Here is an 8287-nt window from a genome sequence, read left to right on the forward strand (position 1 = left end):
TCCTTTTTATTCTTGCGAAAGTTTCATATCCACAAATGTAAAGCACTCAAAACTTATTTTGTATACATTTTGTACTTTGGAAAAAGGAAGTTAAAACTTATCTGGAGGCCTAATCTGCCTTGCACAACCTTAAATCTGGAAAAACACAAATTGCTCTGAATTTAATGTATTAATGTGTATCAGTGATTCTTGAGAATAGGGACAAAACAGGTCCTGTGCTGTCCTCGCCCTGAGTTTTCAATCTTTTCAGCCGCTAGACAGCCAGACAACGACGCTCCAATAACCAAACTTCTTTCTTTCTTTTTAGTTGTTTATTGAAGAGTGGCCTCTAACCACTGCCATCACTTTGGCCATCGTAAACTGCAACATACAAGGCGTAATGTTAGCTAACATAGCAAAATAGCCATTCTTACTGCGAGCTTAAAACAACATTTTCTTAAATGACTAAAGTATACAAATTACTTACACCAGCGTTACATGAAACAAAGAGACAGTTATTATTTTCACAATTAACAAGCACTTACGAACAAATCTTGTCGGAAACACAACGAATAAAGACAATAGTCAGCTACTCCACGAGCTGTTTGGTGTCGCATTCCACCATCTTGGATCTTGGATCTATGTTTTCTTTTAGCATCACAAAGGCAACATAACAAAAATATCCACCAGGGGGTGCTCTAGTTCAAAAACCTTGCTGGTCCAACTAAACTAAACAAAAGGCAGCACACTCCCCGCCTGGCACAATACAATTTTGCCACTACAAACAATCTTTTCTAATAAACATTTTGAACAGTTTTTTAGCTATACATTTTAATTTTCATCTGATAAAAGCAAAACCATATCAGTAATGGGTCTCAAAAACACTTTTTCATTTCCATCTTTTATAGTTTTTACTTCTGCTTTCCGAACCTTATTGTCCTTACTCTCAAATGTTCTCACAACTTTTCCCATGGACCAGAAGTTTCTGTGAGTGAGAGAATCTTTCAATAACACAATGTCACCAACTTTAATGTTCGGTTTATCATCAGTCCATCGTCTCCTTTTCTGCAAAGTTGGTAAGTATTCACTTTTCCACTGTTTCCAAAAAGAGTCTGCCAGAGACTGTACTTGCTTCCATTGCTTTGAGTAGAGGTCTGGAGATGCAAAGCTTCCTGCTGGTGCAGATAGGGCATTTGTCTTTTGGGTGAGGAGCATTGCTGGAGTGAGGAGGTTTGGTTTATCTGGATCTGTTGAAATTGATACAAGTGGTCTTGCATTCATTATTGCCATTACTTCTGCCATGAATGTACTTAACACTTCATGTGTGAGTCGGATGTGTCCGGCTTTCAAAAGAATACTGTCAAGGATTCGCCTTGCAACTCCGATAAGTCGCTCCCACGACCCACCCATATGTGAGGAGTGGGGAGGGTTGAACAGCCATGTGCATCCTTTCCCCAGCAGGAAAGAGTTCAGTTCTGTGTCTTTATGATCAATTTGCAGTTCATTGCATGCTCCGATAAAATTTGTCCCTCTGTCAGAGCGAAGTATTTGAGCAGGTCCACGAATGCAGAAGAATCTTCTTAGTGCATTAATGAAGCTTGATGTTGACATTGATTCAATGAGCTCAATATGTACAGCTCTTGTGGACATGCAGGTGAAAAGTACAGCCCAACGTTTGCTGTCTGCACTTCCTGCTCTGGTGCGACGTGTGGTGACTGTCCAGGGACCAAAGACATCCAGTCCTACGCTAGTGAATGGTGGCATGGTTGACAGTCTGTCAAGGGGTAAATCTGCCATCTTTTGAGTCTGCATTTGTCCTCTAAGTTTTCGACAAAAGACACATTTGTGAATGATGGAAGAAATAAGCCGTTTACCACCAATAATCCAAAATCCAGCTCCTCTGATTGCTCCTTCTGTTATGTGACGCCCCTGATGCGCTACTTTCTCATGGTAGTATCTGATAAGAAGGATAGATATGTGATGAGACCTTGGAATAATGACAGGATGTTTCTCCTCTTTTGTTAGGTTAGCAGGTGCCAGACGTCCTCCTATTCTGAGAAGTCCTTCTCCATCAATGACAGGGTTTAGCTTTTGGAGACAACTCTGTTTTGGAAGTGGTTGATTTGCTTTTATGCACCTGAGCTCCTCTTTGAATGTTTCACTTTGTACTGTGTGAATGATAAATTTGGCTGCTTTGGATACTTCTTCTGCAGTGTTACCGTCACTGAAACACTTCCAGCCTTTACTTTCTGTATCTGTTTTCTTGAATGATGCTGCCACACGTTTCAGTGATGCAATAGTGCAACACAATCTCATCCAATGAGAGAATCTTTCAAAACGAGATGGTTCCAGCAGCGTTACTGAGGTTTTAGTAACAAAGGTTTTCACATCAGGCCTGATCTCTGTATCTGTCTCAGGGTTAATGAGACTAAAACTATCACAGTGTGATGTCTCAATGTCATGTAGTGTCAAAAAAGAAGGACCACTAAACCAGTTTGTGGAAGCTAATGTAGAAGCTGGGATCGGTCTAGTGGCTATGTCTGCTGGGTTGTCACTAGTGGATATGTAAACCCACTGTGTTGGATGTGTGGTCTTCCTGATTCGAATCACTCGATTGGCCACATAAGTATAGAATCTCTTTGTGGTGTTGTGTATGTAGCCAAGGACAATTTTACTATCTGTGAAAAATCTGACAGTGTCCACTTCAATGTCCAGCTCATCTCTAATGAGTTCATACATTTCTACAGCTAAAACTGCTGCACATAATTCCAATCTAGGAACAGTGTGAGCAGGTCGGGGGGCGACTTTGGACTTCCCCATGATGAAACCTGTGTGCCACTGACCTTCACTGTCGAGAGCTCTCAAGTATGCCACTGCTCCTATAGCCATGGTAGAGGCGTCTGAAAATATGCATAGTTCTTTCCTTGCAGCAACAGACTGAGAGAATGAGAAGTAGCACCTGGGTATTTGTAGCTTCTCCAGATCCTTCAACGAATTTCTCCATTTGTCCCATTCCGCTTCTCTTTCTGCAGGAAGTGGTTCATCCCAGTCTTTCTGCTGTGTGGATAAGTCACGGAGAAGAGATTTCCCCTGCATCGTGATGGGTGAAACAAAGCCTAATGGGTCGTATAAACTGTTAACGGTGGCCAAGACACCTCTCTTGGTGAATGGCCTTTTTTCACTTGTGGCATGAAAAGTGAAACAGTCACTTTTAAGATTCCACAGCACTCCTAAGCTCCTTTGCAGAGGTATGTCGTCCAACTCCATGTCCAAGTCTTTTAGATCTTTGGCTCTTTCTGCAGCAGGAAACGCTTCGACTACTTTGTGGTCATTAGAGGCTATTTTATGTAGCTTCAAATTTGACTGAGCCAACATGTTTTGTGCATTTGTGAGTATCTCAATGGCTTCTTCTCTTGTTGCTGTAGATGAAAGGCCGTCATCGACATAAAAATTCCTCATTATGAACTGCTTTGCGTCATGGCCAAACTCTTTTTCTCCCTCCACTGCAGTACGCCTCATACAGTAAATAGCCACCGCTGGGGATGGACTATTACCGAAGACGTGAACCTTCATTCGGTAGTCACAAATGTCTTTGTTGGTATCATTATCCACATACCAAAGGAATCTCAAGTAATCCCTATGATCCTCTCTCACTTCAAAACAGTAAAACATTTGTTGCACATCAGCTGAAAATGCTACTGGTTCTTTTCTAAAACGCATAAGAACACCTATTAGTGTGTTGTTTAGGTCGGGTCCTCTTAATAAAACTTTGTTAAGGGACAGTCCTTCAAACTCTGCACTTGAGTCAAAAACTACTCTCAGCTGGTCAGGTTTTTGTGGGTGATACACACCAAAGGATGGTAAGTACCAATGTTCTTTGTCTGAGTCCAAAGGTGAAGCAACCTCTGCGTGATCGTTGTCCAGCATATTTTGAATGAACTCTGTGTATTGTCTTTTCATTTCAGGCTTACGGTCCAGTGTCTTTCTGAGGGACTGGAGGCGTTTGAGTGCTTGCTCTCTGTTACTTGGAAGTTCTGGTCTAGGCGAGCGGAATGGCAAAGGTGCCACCCAGCTATTACCTTCATTCTGATACACTTCTTTTTCCATAACGTCAATAAACTCCTTATCCTCTACTGACAGTGCTGGTTTGTCATCATCTTTTGTTCTGTCAAACACCTTTTCTCCCAGTTGACTGACAGCTGTGTTGTCAATGTCCTTTTGAAAGGCAAGTGTGGTGCTAAGTTGGTAATTGCAACCACTTGACTCCTTGACTTGAAACATGTTAGGGCATGGGCATAGGTAAGAAGCACGGCCATTCTGAAGAACATGTGTTTTGAGCACATTCACATTAGGGGGTCTATGCGTCTTCCCCATGCAGGCTTCCCCAACTATAACCCAGCCTAAATCTAAACGCTGTGCATAGGGCATAGTGTGTGGCCCATTGATTCTCTCTCTGACCTTATGAACCTGAATAATGTCTCTTCCCAAGAGCAAAAGAATAGGAACCTGTTCTTCTACAGGAGGGACTTTTTCAGCTATCTTCTGTAAGTGTGGGAACTTCATAGCAACTTCTGGAGACGGAATTTCTCTTCTGTCATCCGGAATCATGTCACACTCAATGAGGTTTGGAAGTGGGAGCTTTACTCTACCATCTATTGACTCAATCGTAAAGTTTAATGCTGTTCTGCCAACATTATCTGAAAGTCCTGAGCATGTCCTGAGCTTGTACGTGTCTGAGCGTGTCTCAATATTAAAGATCTCAAAAAACTGAGACTTAGCTAGAGACTTGTTACTTTGTTCGTCAAGCACTGCGTACATCTTTCTTGCCTGTTCTCTTTTTCCCTCTGGATAGACTAACACAGGACTTATTTTTGAACATGAATGTGGGATATTTACATCACCACAGACTTCTGTGCACTTAGAAACAACTGAGACATTTGTACTATCCTGTGTCTCCCCGCCATCACCTTTATCAGCTTCAAAGATCTCAGCTGGAGCAGGCGGTGGACCTGGATGTAGGGCTGTTAAATGTCTGTCACTGCCACAGTCCATACACTTTATCTGCACCTTGCAGTCCCTTGCTAGATGCTGGGTAGAGCCACAGCATTTAAAACAGATTCTGTTTTCTTTTAAAAATAACTTGCGCTCATCTATTGGCTTTGCTCTGAAACTTTTACACTTTTTAAGTGGATGAGGTTTCTTATGTATAGGACAAACCTTGTCAGGGTTTTCTATAGGCTTACTGTAAGTAGTTTGAGCTGAACTACCATCTGTAGGGATGTCTGTTTTGTGTACAGAAATCACTTGCCTGCTATTGCTTTTGAAGCTTTTCTCTTTTTTGAAGCTTGCGTTAGCAGGTGTGATATCAAAGCTTGGGTCATTTCTTATTTTGGCTTGTTGTCTTACAAACCTTGAAAAAATACTGAAAGGGGGAAAGGCAACTTTAAGTTCCTCTTTGTACTTTGCACCTGTTGCAATCCACTTTTCCTGCAGTCCATAGGGTAACTTCTCCACAATGGGATTGATTCCGCGAGCTGTGTCCAAATATGATAGTCCCAGTAAGTAGCCTCCATCTTTTGCACATTCGATTTCCTGCAGAACGTCACCCAGCTCTCTTAACTTTATGTTGTCTCGGTTGTTGAGTTTGGGAAACTGTTCAATCTTTTTTAGCAGTGCATTTTCCACCACTTCAGGAGAACCATAAGATTCCTCCAGTCTTTGCCACACAAGGTCCAGTGCAACTGTTGGACTAAAGACGTTGGCTGAGCGGATTCTTTTTGCCTGTTGTCCAGACTCAGTTCCAAGCCATTTGACCATTAAATCTAGCTCTTCTTGGGCTGTAACGTTAAAATCTTTAATAGCATTTTGAAATGATGTTTTCCACGACCAGTAATTCTCAGGGTGGTCATCAAACTGTGAAAGTCCTGAACTTAACAGTTCTCTCCGTGTAAGGTACTTGGCAATCTCATGTACACCTTGTGCCTCTGTTGAGGTTTGAGGAGTGTGGAACGGATATAGTTTGGGGGGATCTAGTGTCTCTCTGTGTGCTATTTTGGGCTTAGCTGCTTCTGCACTGTGTGAGCTGTTGTTGTCCATTTCTTTTATCATGGCTTTTTCATACTGTTCACGTGTAGCCTTGTGACAGGCGAGTGGATCTGCTGTCAAAGAGAAGCCTTCAAAACTAATATCTGAATGTTTTTGAACATACTCTGCCGTACGCCGTTTTGGGCTGGCAGGTGGACCCACTAATGGATAGTCCTGTTCACTCTTCGAGAGAGCCTCCCCCTCTTCATAAACTGCAACTTCTGCTTCTGCGGCTGCAACAGCCTTCTGAGAACTTAAAATATGCAAATTAGCTTCAAGTTCAGTTTTCTGCTTCATTATGGTTGCTTCTTTTTCTGAAAACGCGAGCTGAGCACGTGCAGCCTGTGCTTTAGCCCGTGCTTTTAATGCTGCAGAACTTGTGGACGAACGTTTGGATGTGCGTGAGCGTGTAGACTTGGAACTTGTGTCTGTATTGCTTACTTTATCCTTGTCCTCCATGTCATCTGCTTTACCTGACCGCAGGCTCATGATTGACTTGCTGAATATTTCCTTGTGGTTGTGGTCCGCTGCGCTGATGTTCTTTACTGTGCTGTCCTCGCCCTGAGTTTTCAATCTTTTCAGCCGCTAGACAGCCAGACAACGACGCTCCAATAACCAAACTTCTTTCTTTCTTTTTAGTTGTTTATTGAAGAGTGGCCTCTAACCACTGCCATCACTTTGGCCATCGTAAACTGCAACATACAAGGCGTAATGTTAGCTAACATAGCAAAATAGCCATTCTTACTGCGAGCTTAAAACAACATTTTCTTAAATGACTAAAGTATACAAATTACTTACACCAGCGTTACATGAAACAAAGAGACAGTTATTATTTTCACAATTAACAAGCACTTACGAACAAATCTTGTCGGAAACACAACGAATAAAGACAATAGTCAGCTACTCCACGAGCTGTTTGGTGTCGCATTCCACCATCTTGGATCTTGGATCTATGTTTTCTTTTAGCATCACAAAGGCAACATAACAAAAATATCCACCAGGGGGTGCTCTAGTTCAAAAACCTTGCTGGTCCAACTAAACTAAACAAAAGGCAGCACAGGTCCTATGGATAAAGCATGAAATTTGAATAAAATTTACACAAAATATACTTTTTTCAAATATCTAAGTAAACTAACCTGGGTCATGTGAGCACAACAATGTATATTTTTCTTTTTTTTGCTGAATATTTTTTTATTTTAAACATTGTAGTCGGTGGATGATGCCTGTAAAAGCCCTCGTCCAGGAGCAGAACTCAACACATTCTTATAGTTTAAAACAATTAAAGAAATACTAAAATTATATATTATGACAATTAAGTATAAGTAGTCATATAAATAATTATAAAAGTATCGATAAATTGAATTAAAAATCATTTTTAGATATTTTCCAACTCCGTTGAAATTTGTCCTTAGTTTTTGTCAACACCGTCAGAAATGAAAAGAATGTAAAAAAATCAGGCATTATTGGGGGGCACCAGAACTTCTGAGGACCCCATGACGTCGTCTTTTCCTTATATTATGTCTATGGTCTTTTCTCTTCCTTTGCTAGGAGGGCTAGTTAGCTCCGGTTAGCTTATGTTATTCTTTAGTTTTTTCTTCTTTTCATTCCTAAGTTGCTTGTCACAACCATGATGTGTCAACTCCATAACTGACAATTTACAAAACTTTGATGAAATTTTGCGAAATAAAAGCTTAATTTTGGTATAATGTAAAGATTTCATGGACCTGACGAGCTACAATATGGCCTCCTTCAGAATAACATCATATAAATTGAGGTAGTTTGGCATTTCGTCAACTCCGTCAGATGTCAACTCCGTCAGAGTTTTTCTGACTCTTTCAGTGAAATTGTTGTCAAATCTCACTTAATTGTGCAACTAATTCATTTTAATGTATTTTACATGAATTGCATTACTTCACATGTACCAAGTTTTTCATTTTACTCACTAGTTTGTCACCACCTTCAGTTCTGTGTCAACTCCGTCATGCACTGTCAACTCCATCAGATTGACTTTTTGTTGTTTTTTGTTTTAAATAATATTTATTTTATTTCTTGAGAAGCATTTGTCTGTAAATTGAGTAAAAATATCACTAATAGGGTATTTTAAAAATCATTTTAGATTAATTTTTGACAGATGGTGATGACAAAGTTTTGGGTCAGGTCGATTAAAAATGTAATTTTTTTTTTTAAATTCGCAACTGGGAGCCTGTACCTTAGCATCTTCATA

General features: G+C 40.6%; 1 long non-coding RNA gene across 1 annotated transcript; it reads left to right on the forward strand.

Annotated features, from left to right (window-relative positions):
* The first annotated feature begins 74 nt into the window (after window positions 1-74).
* Window positions 75-7342, forward strand: LOC148153742 (uncharacterized). The gene is made up of 2 exons (XR_015761498.1): window positions 75-210; window positions 7124-7342. It is a non-coding gene; the product is annotated as an uncharacterized LOC148153742 (long non-coding RNA).
* The last annotated feature ends 945 nt before the right edge of the window (window positions 7343-8287 follow it).

This window comes from Poecilia mexicana, unplaced genomic scaffold (genome assembly GCF_051168715.1).
Source record: "Poecilia mexicana isolate PSO_F unplaced genomic scaffold, ASM5116871v1 scaffold_19, whole genome shotgun sequence".
Classification (NCBI taxonomy): Eukaryota; Metazoa; Chordata; class Actinopteri; order Cyprinodontiformes; family Poeciliidae; genus Poecilia; species Poecilia mexicana.